Genomic DNA, 17,947 nt, shown 5'->3' with positions numbered 1-17,947 from the left:
ATCTAATATAAAGGAAACACGTTTGTGCCCAGTGATGAATGACGCTTTGCAACCTGTTCTAGTGTGGAGTAAATCAGGTTCTTCAGTCATCTCCTTTGCCAGAGTCACCCAATCATTCTGACATTTCAGATTTTGCAAGTTTCCATGGTACCCATGATATGTGTCACATTTTAAATTATTGAACTCATGTTTTTAAGTCATTTCTTGTTTGTAGATCACCCTTGTGAGACTAAGGCCATTTCTCTTTCATTGCATAGTTGCTCGAAGCTAGCACGTAGCTACGGTAACGTACATTTTTCTCTGTGGTGGCATTGTGTAAAGGTGGATGCTTCTTTACACTTCCATTATAGATAGAAAGGCACGCACTCATCGTGTGAGGAGCCGTAAAATATATGTAAGAACGTGATTCACAATAAAAGACGAACTAATCATGACAGTGGTCATTTCTGTGCAAGCTTATTATGGTTCTAGGTTCTTTCATCGCCAGTAATTTCAACACCTGGCATTTAAACGTGTACATAATTACAAAAATGGTCATCACCTATTTTGGGGGGGTACCACCCCAAAATTCCCCCTCCCCTACCTATTTTGATCTATTCACTACCCCTTATTAGCCCTTTCCCACCCCCCTAAATAATTTGATGAACATTTTCGTAATTACGTACATGTTTTAATGCCAGACGTTGAAATTACTTGCGATGAGAGGACGTTGTACCCTTATTATTATGACTGTGTAAACTATTGCCAAGAAAACATGCATAGTATACTCTACACAACCAGTGAATTCTGGGGAAATTGTCCCCCTTTTCCACACATTCCATATTGCAGCAAAGGGAACTAGCCATATATGAAACACACATGAACCCTGTGCACAAATATTATAGACACCCAGTAGCCATTTTACTAAACATTTCCACCACTGCACTATGGCAAACACTGCCTCATTGCAAACAATATATTCTTTCATTCTTCTTTTTTTTTTTTTTACCATGGCACTTGCCATAGTGCTGATAGCATTGCATATTAGCATTCAACCCGTTTTTTTTTTGCACTACTGCAATATCTGCCAATAGTGAGCACAATTTCACTTGCAATGGTGCCTAGTTTCTGGAATACAGTCCCCAAAATATGGCACACAATACACACATCCCTCCAGCAGACAGAGACAACTTTCTTACATGTGGCGATCCAGAAGGAGTTGGACTAGGTATTGGCATGTTTAGGGTTGTTTATTTAAATTAAAACTAAAATGCCTATCTATCCCTACCGATTTGATGGATGTTGCCTGCCTAACAAATTAAGAATAATGGTTGTTAAAAGAAAACAGTCCTTAATCCAAATCCTAAGATCTCACTGGCCCTACAACTTTGGAAAACTTAACCGAAAGAAGGAGGCAAGAGCAATAGGCTCAGTCGGTGACTTCTGCCTGGCCCAATCACTTGAATCTCTTGTCCATTGGATTCATATGATCATCAAAGCCATGAAACACAGTTTACAAACTCTCTGCAGGTCCTGTAGGTCCAATCTCAGTTCTTTACAATTCTCTCTCTCTAGGATGAAAAGATTTTCCTTATACAATTACACCAATTTGGATTTGTTCTGTAAAATCTTCTTGTTTTAGTCAAAACACAGTTCACAACCTCTCTGCGAGTTCTGTTTGCCAACGTTTCATCAACTCCATAAGGTTTCCTTGTCCTCAGGTAAAACACGGTTTCCTTTCCACAACCATACCATTTCCTCCTTGGTGGTTGACAGTGTTCTTTTCTTGCTTGTAAATATTCAAACCCTCCAGATTCGCTCTCCTCCCAATTCTGTATGTTATATTTTAGGTTTCTTGGACTTGTCAAATTCCTTTGGTCCTCTGTCAAGCTGTCAGGTCCTCAGTACGGCACCAGCCTTTTCAGGTTTTCCATGCTCCCCTAACACTTTTTCTTCTCCAGCCTTGGAAGTTAAAGTCTTTCAGTTTTTCAGGGCTCTCCAAAGCAATAATGCCTTTTGCTAGGCTTGTTTTATCTGTGTTCAGATTTTTTAGGCTACCGTAACCCTTGTGGTTGTCCGGCTCTCTCAATGGCGTTACCTCTTTGGGAACATTTATGTTAAGTTCTCTTAGTCTCTGGTGGCTCTCTGAAGCCCTCTGGCTCTCTAATATACTTGCTTCAACTATATTGGGGTTTTGTGGGCTCCCGTATCCCTGGAAGTTGTCTGCCCCCTCAATGGCGTTAATTATTTGGGAGTATTTGCTTCTCTTATCTATTTCAGTTTCTCAAGACTCTCAAAGTTCACTGGCTATTTTGTAGGCTTGTCTTCCCTCTGATAGGCTACTATGAGGCTGCCGTAACCTTGTTGGCTTCCCCAGCCTTCATTATGAAAATGTATACCTCTTAATTGTGTTCTCTGACCGGGAGCGTTTGCTTCCCTTCTATTGTTTGTCTCAACTACAAATACACTTGTCGTGCAGAGCTTGGGGATCCGGGATCCTCTCTGCAGTCTGGTTTTGGCATTGGTTACCAGGCACTAGGCCCAACACAGCTTCCTTGTAATTGCACCACCAGAGAAGAAGAGACAGTTACTTTCATATCTCTGTCTCTTGTCTGACCTTGGTTTTTCTGTCAGTCAAAACGCCAGCCTTCCGGCATCCGTCTACCGATTCGCTTGCTTTCCACGCTACTGCTGGGTAGGAGGTCAAGCGTGGCTCCACCCCTCCAGGAAAGCTTCTCATCAGAGTCTCGCCTCTGTATACAATTCTCTCTTCTAAATTCAAAGTTCCTCTTTGTTGTATGGGCATCATCTGAAACAAAAGTTGTGTGCCTTTCCTGTTTGAGTGTGGAGATCAATTGAGATATAGCATTACCTGAAGCAAAAGAGATTGAATAAATGTTATCATTCTGTGAATCCAAAAGAGAAGTATTCAAAACAGAAGTAATAACAATCTTTCCAATTCCCAAGTAGGCAGATAATGTATATGCTGGACTGGGAGTTTTATTTATTGCATGTATTTATTGGACATTTTTTATAGCACCTATACACAAGTCTTTCCAGGTGTCATAATACAAGATGGGGTGGGGGGAGGAGTACATAGGAACCATAAAGGAAGAACAACAAAAATGGTTATATTGGCCTTGTGACAATCCTACCTTGCATGACAAAGGTAAGTGCAGGGGGGTACTGCAGGAGTGAGGTGCCCCAAGGGAGGGGGTGGACAAGTGCTGGTGGGCCAAGGCGGCTAGTGCCAGGGGAAGAGGGGGAAGGGAAGATGAGTGCGGTGATCAGGAAGGACTAGGTTGGGGCAGCCTGTAGAAGGAGGCCTGAGGGCAAGTGCTGGCAAGGGATGCTGGGGGGACTGGTAGAGGCTGGTCTGGCCCCAGTATGACTCAGAAGGGACCAGGTCCCAGTCACAGCAGCAGAAGGAGAGTTAACAAGGGAGGGTGAGAGGGAAGGAAGAGGAGAAAAGTAAAGTCTTGAGAAGCTTGTAGAACTTATGAAGATCTGGTTCAAGCCTGATGGGAGCAGGGAGGCTGTTCCAGACGGAGGAACCAGCAGAGGTAAGGGATCTACATCCCAATCTCTGCTTGTAGAACCATTTGTCCTACAGAGAGTTGGTTCCAGAGGAATGAAGGACTCCAGTCGGGGGGTGTTTAGGGAGGGAAAACTGGATGTAGAGAGGTCCCAGGCCTCAGGCCACCTGGTTCCTTACCAGAATGTTGAGTCCTTGTCTCCGAGAGAGTAATCACTCCGATTGAGGTCCTACTTGCCCAGTCCCCAAGCGGGGATCTTGCTTAGCAGGCTGACCTCACTAGCCTCACAGGGGGTGGCTCCCCTCTGGTGAGAAGGACAAATAGTCTAGATTTATCACATACAGCATAATTATAAACTCACTGCCCACAAAAACACAGCACAGGTTCACATCACTACGAAAACGTATGTCAGCAGTTACACACGATGATACTGCATGATGAACAAAGATCGGGATAGGGAGAAAGATGATCTATGACCAATCCTCCAGCAGACAGTACACCAATAATGAGCTGGAAAAACATGTGGAAATATAATGTCACAGAACAGTAAATGCACAGTACAACAAATGTCAAATACAACACATTTTAGCCCATAACATGCCATGCTTGCTGCCCAACATTCCCACATAACAGACAACAAATGCACAGTAAGGTAAATAAGTGTGATGCTTGAGCTAAAACATGGCGCTGATGCACTGTGCATTCTGGGGGAACTCAGAGCCATAATGGATATTTATTCCATTGCCTCAGTGAAAAGCTGCACTTGCTTTGCTAAAAAACATGTCTTCAACGTTATTCGTTGCTGAGCTTGGTATGCAGGCCTCAGTCAAGGACACAGCGCTGGGAAAGTGAGAATCCACAGGTGCCGGCTGGTACCAGATATTAAAAAAGGTTTTGTTATGTCTTGCTATACTTGCATCAAAGTCTCAGGATGAGTTATGGAATTGTTTTACGTGGTGCTTTAGAAGAGGGAAGCTTTGCTCCTTGGGGTTACTGTCAGTTGGCCCGGCCGGCAACCAATGGTCACTCATCAATGCGCAAGCGCTAATGCCAGAAGGTTCGAGAAATTGCCACCCCTTTTTGAGGAGGGCATATATGCAGAGCTCTGGAAAGGTAAGGTGAAAAAAACACAAAGACCTCAGTCGGAGGGGGGACGCCTTGTTCCAACCTTCCTGTGGGCTCTTGTGCTCTCGTCCTGGCTGTTACCAGGGTCTTCCAGACGCTTCTGACAAGATGAGGGAATCAGTTACGCCCATGGTGATGTGTTCTCTTTAATTCACTATCTTTTCTGTGATTTATTTCTGTGTTATCACTTGTTGCTTATGTATGCTTAACTATGAATAAATAGCCGTATAAGTGCTCATTATTTCGCTAACTGCGTGTCTGGTTGTGAGTTAGTGTTCCGTCTACCTGTGTTCAAAGTATTTGCTCTGCTCTGCAAATGTGCTGGTGATAAATAACTGTCCGTGCACTCTTGGCGAGCAATACATTTTTGGCAACGAGGATAGGATGTGTGTGATGAATTGCTCCAAATATTAAAGAATTTGTTTGAATGCAGATAGGCTTTGCTTACATTACAAGCAAAAGTTTGTTTTCATTTGGCAGTGAATGTTGGACTGTGTTAATCTGTTTTTCTTTGTGTGCGTGCTTGTGCGAGTGACTGCAGAGTGGAAAGAAGAAAAAAAAAGAGGTTTTGCAAATTACTGTAATGATGAATACTTTGTTCAGGAAAAAGGGTGTTCGCGCTGGCGGTGAATGTCCCGAGGTTATGATTCCAGGGTGGGCTAAAAGCCCATATGATAAGTTAGCCCAGGTGTGGGCATTTGGAGCTGGGCTGAGTGAAACATGGTACAGTAGTTTGGGAGCAGCTGCTCCGTCAGAAGTAATGTTTTGTTTACAACAGATTTCAGTAGAGATGGGAAAAGAATTCACCGCATTGGGCAGGTGGGGGTGGGGGTGGGTGTTCCAGCATGCCTATAGGAGAATACATCAAAAAAATGTAGAAATGAAAGAGCATATTTTGCAATTAGAAAAATAGTTAGTTGCCAAGCAGCAGATAGCATTGATGCAGGAAATTCAGATGAAACTTTTTAAAGACAAGGCTGATAAATATCAGGCTGTGGAAGAGGGGGCCGCAGTTAGGGTGGCCCGGTACAAATATAAAAAGAGGCGAGGAGGGGTCAACCAAAGGAAAGTGGCAACTATAATCGCTACTGCAGGTGTGGATTGTGACCCTGATAAGTGGGGTGTAGACATTTTTGACTCAACAAGCCCAGAGAGTAGGTCGACAAATGAATCAGATTCCAATGCAGAACTTAAGCAAAAGACAGTGGCAGTGAAGCCGGTTAGGAGATGGCGTGCCGGACCTCACCCGCAGAATCTTGCAGGTGGGGTTGTGGATTTAACCATGCTGAAAGATTACACCCAGCAGGAGATTGGGAAAATCATTACTCGTTTGAGGCAAAAGTCAGGGGAACCTTTACTGACATGGATGGTGAGATTGCTAGATGGGAGCGCTGCAGGGTTGTTGGTAGATTCCACAGACTCACAGCGCTTTTTGCCTTTGTCAACTGACACCAATGTACAGGAGGTCGTAAGGGATGGGCCACCCCCTGATGAAAATGGGCAAGATTCACATGTGTCTTCGTTGCACCTAGCAGCCCAGGCATGTAATCGTAAGTATCCTATTTCCACAGATTGGCCTAGCGAGGAAAAGAAGTGGTACACTTTAAAAGAGGCGATTCAAAAGGTCAGAGAGCATGCTATGAAGGAGGTAATTCATGTAGATGCACCAGGAAACATGGGGGCCGTGCCACTCTCAGTTTCAACCAGGAATATGGTGATCAGAACTGCACCGCCTGCATATAAAAGTGTCATTATGACTTTGCTCGTAGGTATGACGGGCAAACTCACTGATGAAGTAGTGGATGCCATCCGGCAATTGGCAGACTTAGGGGAGAAGGACAAGAGTGATAACAAGCCGCGAGAGAGAGAGGGGCGTGGTGAGAGAAGAACTGAAGGCAAGAGGCAAGATAGTAGAGACTCCCGAGTGTCCAGAAAGGACATGTTTTTGGCTTTGTTAAAAGATGGTGTGCCACTAGAAGAAATTGATGGTATTGAAACCAGGGTAATGTATGAACTGAACAAAAAGAGTGGGCTTGCAGCCAAAGAGTGCTATAAACAGGTTAAGAAACAGGTGGTGACTAAGCCACAGAGGGACACCTCACCTTCTGCCCCTCCTGTGGAAGAACAGGAAGAAGGGTCTATGGGGACACCTTTCCCATACCAGCAAACATATGCTGATTTGAGGAAGGTGGTGAGTGCAATGTTAGAGGCAGAGTCAGGTTACACTCATTCAAAATTTGACTAGGGTTACGGCCAAACTCCGGCAGCATCCGCTCACTTAAAAGTTGATAGGCAGACCCATGTTAATGTTAAGATTTTTTGGGGGCCGGGAAATACGCAAGGGGTGCAAGCATTAATAGACACCGGGGTGGAGGCCTCTCTGATTCATGGAAATCCAACATGATTCAAAGGCAGAGACTTTTCCATTACAGGGATAGGGGGGAAGGAGACCCCCGCAGTACAAACAGAAGTGGATATGAAAATAGGCAACTTGACTAGGCAGAAATACCAAATGTTGATTGTCCCGATACCTGAGTACATAATTGGCTTTGAGATTCTAGAAGGATTGACTTTGGGACTTGGAGGTAAAACGTGTCAGTTTGGGGTGAGTGCATTGACCTGCACACCCATTAACATAGGCAAATTGAAGATGCCCCCAGTGCAGGTGCCTGTGGCGACCAAGCAGGTAGCGATGAAGCAATACCGCATTCCCGGGGGGCACAAGGAAATTTCAGACACCATCGAAGAGTATGTAGAGACGGGTGTGTTACGCCCTATTACTTACTACCGCGTGGAACAACCCACTCTGGCCTGTCAAAAAAGGGGACGGGTCTTGGAGGATGTCCTTGGATTACCGCAAGTTAAATAAACAAACAGACCTGGTATGCAGTGGTAGATTTAGCCAATGCATTTTTCTCTGTGCCAATTGCTGAAGAGTGTCAAGAGCAGTTTGCATTTCTAGGAGCGTCAGTACACCTTCACGAGGTTACCTATGAGGTACATACATAGCCCGACTATCTGTCACTGGCTGGTGGCAGAGCACTTAGACAAGATACCGTGTGAACCTGACATACAAATCTCTCACTACATTGATGATATTTTGATTCAGGGCAAGGATGAGCGAAGTGTGCGAAACCAGTTAGAAGTCATTATGGAAGGATTGAAGAAGGAAGGGTAGGTGATTAACCCGAACAAAATTCAAGGGCCAGCTGAGACAGTGATATTCCAGAGGATTCAGTGGCATAATGGGCATCCAGAGATGGTGCCAAAGGCCCGACAGAAAATTCTTGAGCACACCACTCCAATGACAAAAATCAAGCTCAGCAGTTCATAGGGCTGTTTGGGTTTTGGAGACAGCACATTCCCCATTTTAAAGCAGATACTGGCTTCCCTCTACAAAGTGACACGAAAGTAATATGAGTTTCTATGGGGGGAGGAGCAGCAAAACGCATTTGATTTAGCGAAAGACACCGTGCAGCAGGTGCTTGATCTATGACCATTGAAGGAAGGTGAAGTTGAATTGAATGTGCCTGTGCAAGACAATTACGTGAACTGGAGTGTGTGGCAGAAACAGGACAGGAAACGTGTGCCATTGGGGTTCTGGAGTCATAAGTTGCCCGATGCTGGTAACTCATACACTCCGTTTGAGAAGCAGTTGCTGGCATGTTATTGGGCCCTGGTCGATACTGAGCAAATGACAGTGGGGCATGATGTTTTGATGAGGCCTGAAATACCGATTATGCAATGGGTGCAGAGCTCCCCTAAAACACACAGAATAGGTCACGCTCAAGAAGCCAGCATAATCAAATGGAAATGGTACATTCAAGACAGAGTTAAATCAGGGAAAGGTGGTGTTGCACAATTACATAAGCAAGTAGCCAACATACCACCCTCAGATTACATACCACCGGAAGTGTCTGAGAAACGTGAGTCTCCTGTAAAATGAGGAGTACCTTATGGCGATCTGACCGTAGAGCAGACAGAGCATGCCTAGGTTACAGATGGCTCAGCCCGATATGTGGAAACCGAGCGATACTAGAAAGCGGTGTCATACAATCCCAAGACTAAAAAGATTTTAACAACGTCAGGAAAAGGGAAGAGCAGTCAGTTTGCAGAACTTTATGCAGTTTACCAAGCATTGAAACAAGAGACCCCTGGTCGATGTCATTTGTACACAGATTCATGGTCAGTGGCGAATGGATTGGCTGTGTGGCTGTCACCATGGCAAAAGAATGGGTGGATGATTCATTCAAAAGAGTTGTGGCGGAAAAGAACTGTGGCAAGATATTGCGGAAATGTTATCACAAAGTGAAGTCACTGTGTATCATGTGGATGTGCATTGTGCTACAGATTCATTAGAACGTTGGTTTAATTCTGTTGCAGATGAACACACCAAGATTTCATCTGTGGATGCGGAGGCTCAGGAAGACGATTTGGAGGGTTTGGCCAAGTGGGCTCACCAGAAATGTGGGAACCTTGGAGAAAAGGCTACTACCAGGTGGGCAGAAGCTTGAGGAATCAGTATTCCTTTAGAGGTAGGGAAAACAATCATTTTGCAATGCCCAGTGTGCCAACACCAACAGCATAGGCCTATCCCTCAAATTGTCCAGGGTATGTTGCGAAGAGGAAAATTACCAGGTCAAATTTGGCCGATTGATTACATCGGTCCCCTGCCAATCAGTAAAGGCTGTTAATATGCATGCACCATTGTGGATACATACTCTGGATATATGATGGTTTTGCCGTGTAAACGTGCCACACAACTGAACACCATTAAGTTGCTGGATCAGATCACGTTGCATTACGGGGTGCCTTTGCAGATGCAAAGTGACAATGGGTCACACTTCAAAGGCCAATTAATTCAGGAATATTGTCAGAAAAAGAGTCTTGAGTGGCAGTACCACATGCCCTATCACCCTGTACCTTCCGGACTAATTGAAAGGATCAATGGTTTGCTGAAAGAACAGCTTTGCAAATCTGGAGATGGCAGTTTAGCAGTCTGGCGTGATCGTGTGTTTGATGCAGTGCAAGTGCTAAACAATAGGCCTGTGAATAATCATGAAACTCCATTATTACGACTAATGACTCCTACTTTACAGATTCAACCCAACTCAGTTAGAGAGACCCTATTGTAATGGTATATTATCCCGGGTTCTTTAGCTCCCTATCGGGCGACTCCAGAGTCAGCAGGTGTAGACTTGTATTCTCATGAAGAAATCAGATTAGACCCGAGAGGGATTGTTGTGATTGAAACAGGGATTGGGGTACAAATTCCTCCAGAGCATATGGGATGGATTGCCACTAGATCTGGCCTAGCATTGAAGGGAGTTGAGTGCTGGGAGGGGTCATTGACGCCAATTACCAAGGCGAGATCAAAGTCATCTTGATGAATAGTGGGGACCAAGTATTACCGATCCATAAGGGCAATCGGGTGGCCCAGTTGATTATTGTTTCTGTTAAGTTGTCCATGATTAAAAAGGGGGAGCCTCCCACAATGTTAATTACCCATGGGGATTGTGGTTTTTGCTCTTGAGACAGTATGGTACCGGGTGCAAAGGTGTGGGTTGAAAGACCAAGTGGCCCACCAGTGCCTGCAGATGTTATTGCATCAGGCAAAGACCAGGTAGGTTTAGTAATGGAACCCGGTAAAGAAAAATGGCAGTATGTGCCTGCAGACAAATGTTACCTAAGAGAGTGATTTTCAACACTGATATCTCTTTTCTGGGTTTGCCTTGTAGATCCTGTGTCTGGCTGGTGTAATTGTGGGACTAAATGGACTCCGTTTGGGAGAGTCAAACGGCATACTGCTTCCCATGAAAAGTGTCACATCTGTGCCAGCGATCCATGGGAAACTGATGATGATGAGCAATGATGTCCGAAAGCAGCCCTATGGCGATACCGAAAAAAGCCAGCCAGACCGAAGAATTTGATTTGTGGAATGCAAAAAACATGTCAGGTGCAAGCACAAACAACGTTGATGCCAGCTATGCTGGAGATATCTTTAGGACAGCGAACATATTCCCCGATGATTGCCCGAATGGAGAATATGTGGTCATATTTGGCACAGCAAGTACTCAACATTACGCACTTTTGCCTCACTGACGTGCAACATGCGTAAGCTTTGCTGACTACCTGTTTAGTAGCGGTGCCGACTCCGCTCCAATCGTAAGGCATATTTTCGGCGTCATGCACAATGAGTCTGCAGTTCAAGATTCTGATATCAGACAATCCTTTTCAGTCTATGAGTACTGCAAGTTTGTCCAGGAAAGAGATCGCAAGTGGAGAAACTTGACACGTATTATAACGTACAATATAACTCAAGGCGATGTGTGTTACTTTATGACCTGCAATGTAATAGAAATTGGCAAATGCCAACAGCTGAATTTAACCAAACAGAAAAATCAAACTGCATTTGAGAAACGGTTCTGTTCACGAGTTCCAAGCACATGTACCAGTGTGAATAATACTATGTCTTGCAATCATACAGTGATAGCTGCCAGTCATCTAAATCATGTGAAACTTCCAACAGAATGGCTCTTCTCAGGTGGCAACATCACATACACTTACATTTCAGCTAACATTTCCGGAGGTCCTTAACTCGATTAGGGCTAATGATGTTCCCTTTACACCCAGCAATGTCTCGAAGCAAACGGTCAACTTTTGAATCTGTGGGTTTATCCCCAGATTGTGATTCACATGTGCATTTGTTATCAGAGGCTGAGGTTCTAGCATTAGCCCTTTCATTAGTGGGAGTTTGGGGTTTAGCCACTGGGAGTTACAAATGTTTAATTAAAGTAGCATGTTTAGTGGTAAAAGGACTTAATCATACTTCTCAAGCATTAGAAGAGTTGCTCCTTGATAGCAAAGTTATTAGAAAAGCAACTTTGCAAAACAGCGCTGCCATTGATTATCTCTTGCTGAAACATAATTTGGGCTGTAACGCAGTTGAAGGTATGTGTTGTTTCAACCTAAGTGACCATTCACGATCAATTGACAGTCATATTAGAGGTTTGAGGGGCCTCATTTCCCAAGTGTCTCAAGATCATACTGGGAATTGGTGGGATTGGTTATTTTCATGGATTCCTGGCATTGGTGGTATACTGCGTTACACCTTTGCTTGCATTTGTATTATTTTGGCTACCAAAATAACTGGTTGTTGTTGTATTCAATGTATTCCCAACTTAGTTCTGATGTTTCGTCGGTTTCAGAGACCGGCTCCTCTACCACTGGGCTATGGAAGATAAATATCCAAGGGTGGATTGTGACGCTTGAGCTAAAACATGGCGCTGATGCACAGTGCATTCTGGGGGCACTCAGAGCCATAATGGATATTTATTCCATTGCCTCAGTGAAAAGCTGCACTTGCTTTGCTAAAAAATATGTCTTCAACGTTATTTGTTGCTGAGCCTGGTATGCAGGCCTCAGTCAAGGACACAGCACTGGGAAAGCGAGAATCCACAGGTGCCGGCTGGTACCAGATATAAAAAAAGGTTTTGTTATGTCTTGCTATACTTGCGTCAAGGTCTCAGCATGAGTTATGGAATTGTTTTCCGTGGTGCTTTAGAAGAGGGAAACTTTGCTCCTTGGGGCTACTGTCGGTTGGCCCGGCCGGAGAGCAACGGTCACTCATCAATGCGCAAGCGCTAATGCCAGAAGGTTCGAGAAATTGCCAGCCCTTTTTTAGGAGGGCATATATGTGGAGCTCTGGAAAGGTCAGGTGGAAAAAACACAAAGACCTCTGTTGGAGGGGGGACACCTTGTTCCGACCTTCCTGTGGGCTGTTGTGCTCTCGGCCTGGCTGTTACAGGGGTATTCCAGCCGCTTCTGGCAAGACGAGGGATTCAGTTACACCCATGGTGATGTATTCTCTTTAATTCACTATCTTTTCTGTGATTTATTTCTGTGTTATCACTTGTTGCTTATGTATGCTTAACTATGAATAAATAGCCATATAAGTGCTCATTATTTCTCTAACTGCATGTCTGGTTATGAGTTATTGTTCAGTCTAGCTGAGTTCAAAGTATTTGCTCTGCTCTGCAAATGTACTGGTGATAAATAACTGTCCGTGCAGTCTTGGCGAGCAATACAATAAGGCAGCCCCAGTGAGAATCTGCACACAAACAGATTCCTGTGAATTGCACTGAGGAAACACACTGGCAGTCATGATTATCCCCAAATGTTCTCTGTGCATCTTCGGAAGACCAAGAACAATGTCAATAGAAACTGTGGGCCATCCATTACAACTCTTGAGATAAAATGTTCTCCATACCATAACAGAGTCCTTTTACAAGGGCACCACATTGTCCCTTCAGCTCTAGGCCACCTAACGCCTACACACAAATGGTATATATGATTGCCTGTCCATGTACACCAATGAGAGAGCAGGAGGAATTAAAGCTCCAACTACCAGACTTAAGGACTGTGATATGAGTTGCCAAGGGAGTACACACCAGTCCTCTGCACCCTCCTAGACTAGAAGACAAAGTCAAGCAAAGACTCCAGTAACCTACAGGGAGATGCTCAAGACCATGGAGTATGAGTGGCTGTTATCAAAACATGTCATGACGGCAAAGCAAATCAGAAAGGTAAAGCTTGGAAGGTTTTGAATTCATCTAAACAACTGGCATTCCTCAGGACAAGCCACCAGACCACCGTCGTTCAGCCTGCTATGCCATGAAAGAAGGGAAAAGACTGTACACAAACCATGCTTCGCCCCAGCCCAAAATGATCAGTCTAGTTTAAATCCCTTTTGCATAACCCACAAAGTGCCCAAGACATCTTTTGGCCTCACTGGTCATCATCAGTGAGGTGCAACTTGGGTATTTAGGCCCAGAAAGCTTTGGACCCACATCTGGGTCTAACTGTCCCACTTGTGTTGGCATTTGAAAAACAGAAATGTGATTGATAGAAAGTTTTAAATTAATCTGTGAACTACTGGCATTGCTCTAGGCAACCCCGGACCACTTTATTCAGTCTGCCATTCCATTACAGAAAGGGAAACACCATAGGCAAATAAGGCTAGCTCCCATCCCAAAATAAGCAGTCCAGCAAGAACTGCTAGGTCACATCCCTTCTGTATGAAACCAAGAGCAACCCCAGACATGGTTCAGCCTCTTTTGGTGTCATCAGTGAGGTTTATCTTGGGTGTCTAGGCACAGCAGCGTTGGACCAGCATGTGTATCCCTAAGTGAGAGAAACATTAAAATAAACTATAAGCATTCATAATTGTTTGTGGCAAGGAACCCTTCATGCTCACACCAGCAAAAGGATACAGGGGCCTATGCTCTTGATTGCCACTGCAACCCAGCACTCAATGCAGGAGACATCTGTACCATTCCCATGCAGTTTAGATATTGCCCTTTAATCTCACTGCAGCTCAACACCAAGGTAAGGTATGTTCTGCTTGCTGTCTTCCATAATCTCCCTGTTTCTTTTCAATGGGAATATGCAGTGCACAAACATATGTGAATGGCTGCACTGTGGCGAATAGTAGAGATTCTATGTGGGCCCACAGAGATCTTCACATCCAGATGAAGTACCAATTCCTCCCTAGATTTGTATATGTATGCACATATATGCAAAATAATTGCTAATGTGTTTTATAGTGCAATGACTGAGTGACATTTTCTAAACTCGGGGTAATATTTAGTGTAGTTTGAAAATCTTCCTTATTTTTGTTTTTTATTAATTGAGCATCCTTTTTGTATACATTAATTTTGCAGATGGCCAGTTTAGCGATTTCAATCACACTCTCCTCTTTTATTTGATCTCTTTCAATGATTGGCACTGTTGATCAGTGTAGAATAGAACAGCTACGTTTACATTTTCTCTGGGAATAATGTTTGAGGCCCATTAGTTTAATATGAGATACTAGCCATTCCCGGCATAACATATGCTGTTCTAGCATGTCTTTAAAATCAGTATTTGGTCTGTAATGTATAAGGTCACTTCTGCCTTCCTTCTTGAATATCAGGATTACCACTGATCGCTTCAAGGAAGGGGGAGTAGGTCCTGTGACCTATTAATGGTCATTGAAAATGCTAACATATAGGCAAACGTCTTCTTTTGAATTTTAAAGGCATATTTGTAGTATAAGAACAGTATCTAGGTTCCATTGATTACACCGGCCTCTAGGATGTGTGTTTGTAGACACGTAATATAACCCTGTTCCATTGCAGAGTCCCCATGATGCATAAGATTGTGTAGTAGCATAATTACAGTACCTACTTTCAGTTTTAGCTTGTGAGGAGGCATTCGTCCGACAGCGTTATTCTCTTTAGAGACTGAAATGCTGAGCCAGTAATTAACACTGAACTGCTGCACCCTGTGTGAAGAGAAGAGGGGGTTTGAAAGAAGTAACTTGAACTTATTCAGAATGTTTTCGATAGTGGAAGGTGAAGGTGACCACGTAGAACTGTGCTCATTCTCTTTGTTAAAATGATAGCTGTTGTTGAATTGGAACAGCACACAGAGGTTTACGTTGCAATTTGGACAGCAGAGGGCAATCTAACACTGAAAAATGTTATCAGCCAAATACAGAAAAAGACCCAAGCATTTTATATATAGAGAGATAGATGTTGAATTTTGCCATACTCTGAATTTCCATAACGTTCTTCCAGTGTTTGTGGTAGAAAAGGTTGGCACTGGTTTAACCGGAAATGTTTGGCAAAAGATTATTTTAACTTATTTTGTATGTTGACAGCTAATCAATTGTGTAAGTATCGCATACGCCTTGCATTTACACCTTTTAAATAGCAGGCAGATTACACAGGAATACATTATAAAATGCTGGCTGCAAAAAATTATTGGAAGGTAACTTGCTATTTCTCACAAAGCTGAGAGTGAAAATGAAACTTCTCTGCCTTCATTCACTCTACACGATGACATTCCACTTTTTGAGTGTTGACAACTGCATGCAAGGGACTAGCAACACATAAATCCAAGTGTTGGTGGTGCCCTGCGTGCAATTAGTATATAATATAAAATGACCCCCAAAACGAATACGTGTTAGTGCACTTTAAAAAACATCCTCCAATTATTTTACCAAAATATTTAGAACCTGTGGATAAGTCAACTGACTGGGTTGAGGTCAAATGATCTGGGGCTGTCTTCCTTAGGGTCTGTCTCCAGTGGGAATAGATCAGGCTGCACTGTGATAAATATGTTTTACCTTCAGAATTGGGTCCAGCTAGTGGCACTTAAAGTCAATGGTCAATATGAAAAGATTCCACAGGGGTACGAGGCCAGCAACCCACAGTGACGCTGGCAAAACAGCAGTGGCCTCACCAGGGGACTAAGTGGAGGGGACAGGGTCTCAGGCTGCATAAGGGGGAGCTCAATAGTGAGTCAGGATGCAGTTGCAGGTGCTGACCCAAATCATTCCAACAGGGGCAGAGTTGAGCAAACGTAGCCACTGGATTTTCAGGTCAACACAGCAGAAACATATAGAAATATGTTTGTTAAGATGGATTTCTAAACTCTGACCTGGTGGGCAGAAGTTTCGGCGGTTACCCTCGGTTTAATGAAACAGGGGAACCTTCTGGACAAGGCAGACCAATCTATGTAGCTTGGCAGGTGGTCAAGACTAAGTCTCCAGAGGGGTGAGAGTTGTTAGAAGTCCACAATAAGGACTCACATCAACAAACCACAAATTACTCTTATACAAGTCTATATATAAAATATCTATACATTTATTGTCAGCTGGACCAAATAGACACAAGTAACTTTAGCAATGACAAAACAGTTATCACACAAATCCTTAAACTATACCATATATATATATATATATATATATATACACATTACTTTTCCTAATGCTATACAGTGGAAAAACTCAGCCACAACCTGCAAATAGAGGGGTTGAGTTAACACACAGGTGGCATTAGGCAATTCTTCGCAGTCATTCCCTAACTTTCGAGTTTAACCCAAAGAAGAGTGGAGCCTTGTGCTCAACAGTACAGCTTTGCATAAAAACACACATTTGTGCAGGTGAAACAAAAAGTGGGTCTTCTTGTAAGGGCTGTAGCAAGTCAGGAAGGGGCTCGAGGCAATGAAGAATTGGTTCTCACTATTCGAGTAGGCCCTGCCCTTGGTGGAAAAGCAGTGTTCAAACAGTGAAAATAGCAAAGGAACGCAGGTTAACCCAGCCAAGTTCGAATAACTTTAAGGGATACTTGTGTGTAAAAGTGATCAGTTGTGCCAGAGGGCCACCGGTAAGAGATGCAAGTACTCACTGACCCTCGGCACAGGCTGTACCAAACTTTGCCAGTGTAGACAAAGTCACTAGTAGGTTTGAGTCCTGCAGTTTCGCCTTGCTCAGGCTCTCAGCGCCTGCGGTGGAGAACGATTTTCTGTGACGCAACAGTTGACTTTTCTCAGCTTCCAAAGGAGGTATGAAGAAATGAAGAACATTCTAGTGCAGCAGGCTTCAGGTCACAGGAGAGCAGAACAGCAAGTTGTCTATAACGACCATCGCTTCCAGATAGTGATGCAGGAATCGTGGATATGGGCAGCGTTACACATTCTCCCAATTTAGGATCCAGAGGAGCTAGCCCTGTGAAATTTGGCAGGTGAATGCAGGGGACCACATGCAAGTGATGTCCTACGTCTCAGGTTTGCACCTAAGATGGCAGCGGTGTTGCCGGTTACCCTGTGGTACAGCTGGACAGTTCACTGGATGGACTGGGAACTTTTCCAAATGGGCTTGTTTGGTGGGTAAGCAGAAGGCGCCAACCATAGTTGTTCGCACTACTCCAAAGGGGCACAGCGACTTGGCAGGCCTTCTTTATTGAAGAAGAAAGCAGGGGTTTCTGGGGACAGCAGACGGTGAAGGGTGCCAAAACCTTCCAAAGCATCTCTGGTGGTTTCACAAGTCTGTTTCTCTGTGCAAGAGGCCTGCCTCTTTCTGTAGTTCAGTGAAAACACAGGTGATCAACCTGGAATGGATGCAGAGTCCGTTCTGTTATCCAAGATTAACTTTGTGCCAAAGGCTTGGACTTCCAATAGAAGATCTGCTCTCTTGCAGGCATCCCAGATGTGGACCAATCACAGTCCACTGTGGTCTCAGTCATTCAGGCACTCCAGATATCCAGGCACCAATAGTGTGTATTGGGACCAGACAGACCCAGCCCGCTTCCTGGGCACACACACGTGAAAGGCAGAAGCCTGTGAAAGAGATTGTTTTTTCGCGGGAGGCTGCATGCCCAAATAAGGAAAACCCAGGTTACTCAACTTGGGTGAAGGCAAGGAACAAAATGGCCCTGGGACAGAATGACAAACTTTGTGGCTTTGGCATTTTAGGTACTGGC

The 17,947-nt window shown here is 44.1% G+C and overlaps 1 protein-coding gene across 1 annotated transcript in view; it reads right to left on the bottom strand.

Annotated features, from left to right (window-relative positions):
• Positions 1-17,947, bottom strand: part of LOC138481142 (gamma-aminobutyric acid receptor subunit gamma-4) — a 2,457,252-nt gene that overhangs the window by 586,363 nt on the left and 1,852,942 nt on the right. The gene's annotated exons all lie outside the window — the stretch shown is intronic.

The sequence above is a fragment of the Ambystoma mexicanum genome, chromosome 5p, assembly GCF_040938575.1.
Source record: "Ambystoma mexicanum isolate Mex_15411 chromosome 5p, UKY_AmexF1_1, whole genome shotgun sequence".
NCBI classification, from domain to species: Eukaryota; Metazoa; Chordata; class Amphibia; order Caudata; family Ambystomatidae; genus Ambystoma; species Ambystoma mexicanum.
The sequence above is the reverse complement of the archived record's forward strand: the minus strand, read 5'-3'. Positions and strand labels throughout refer to the sequence as shown.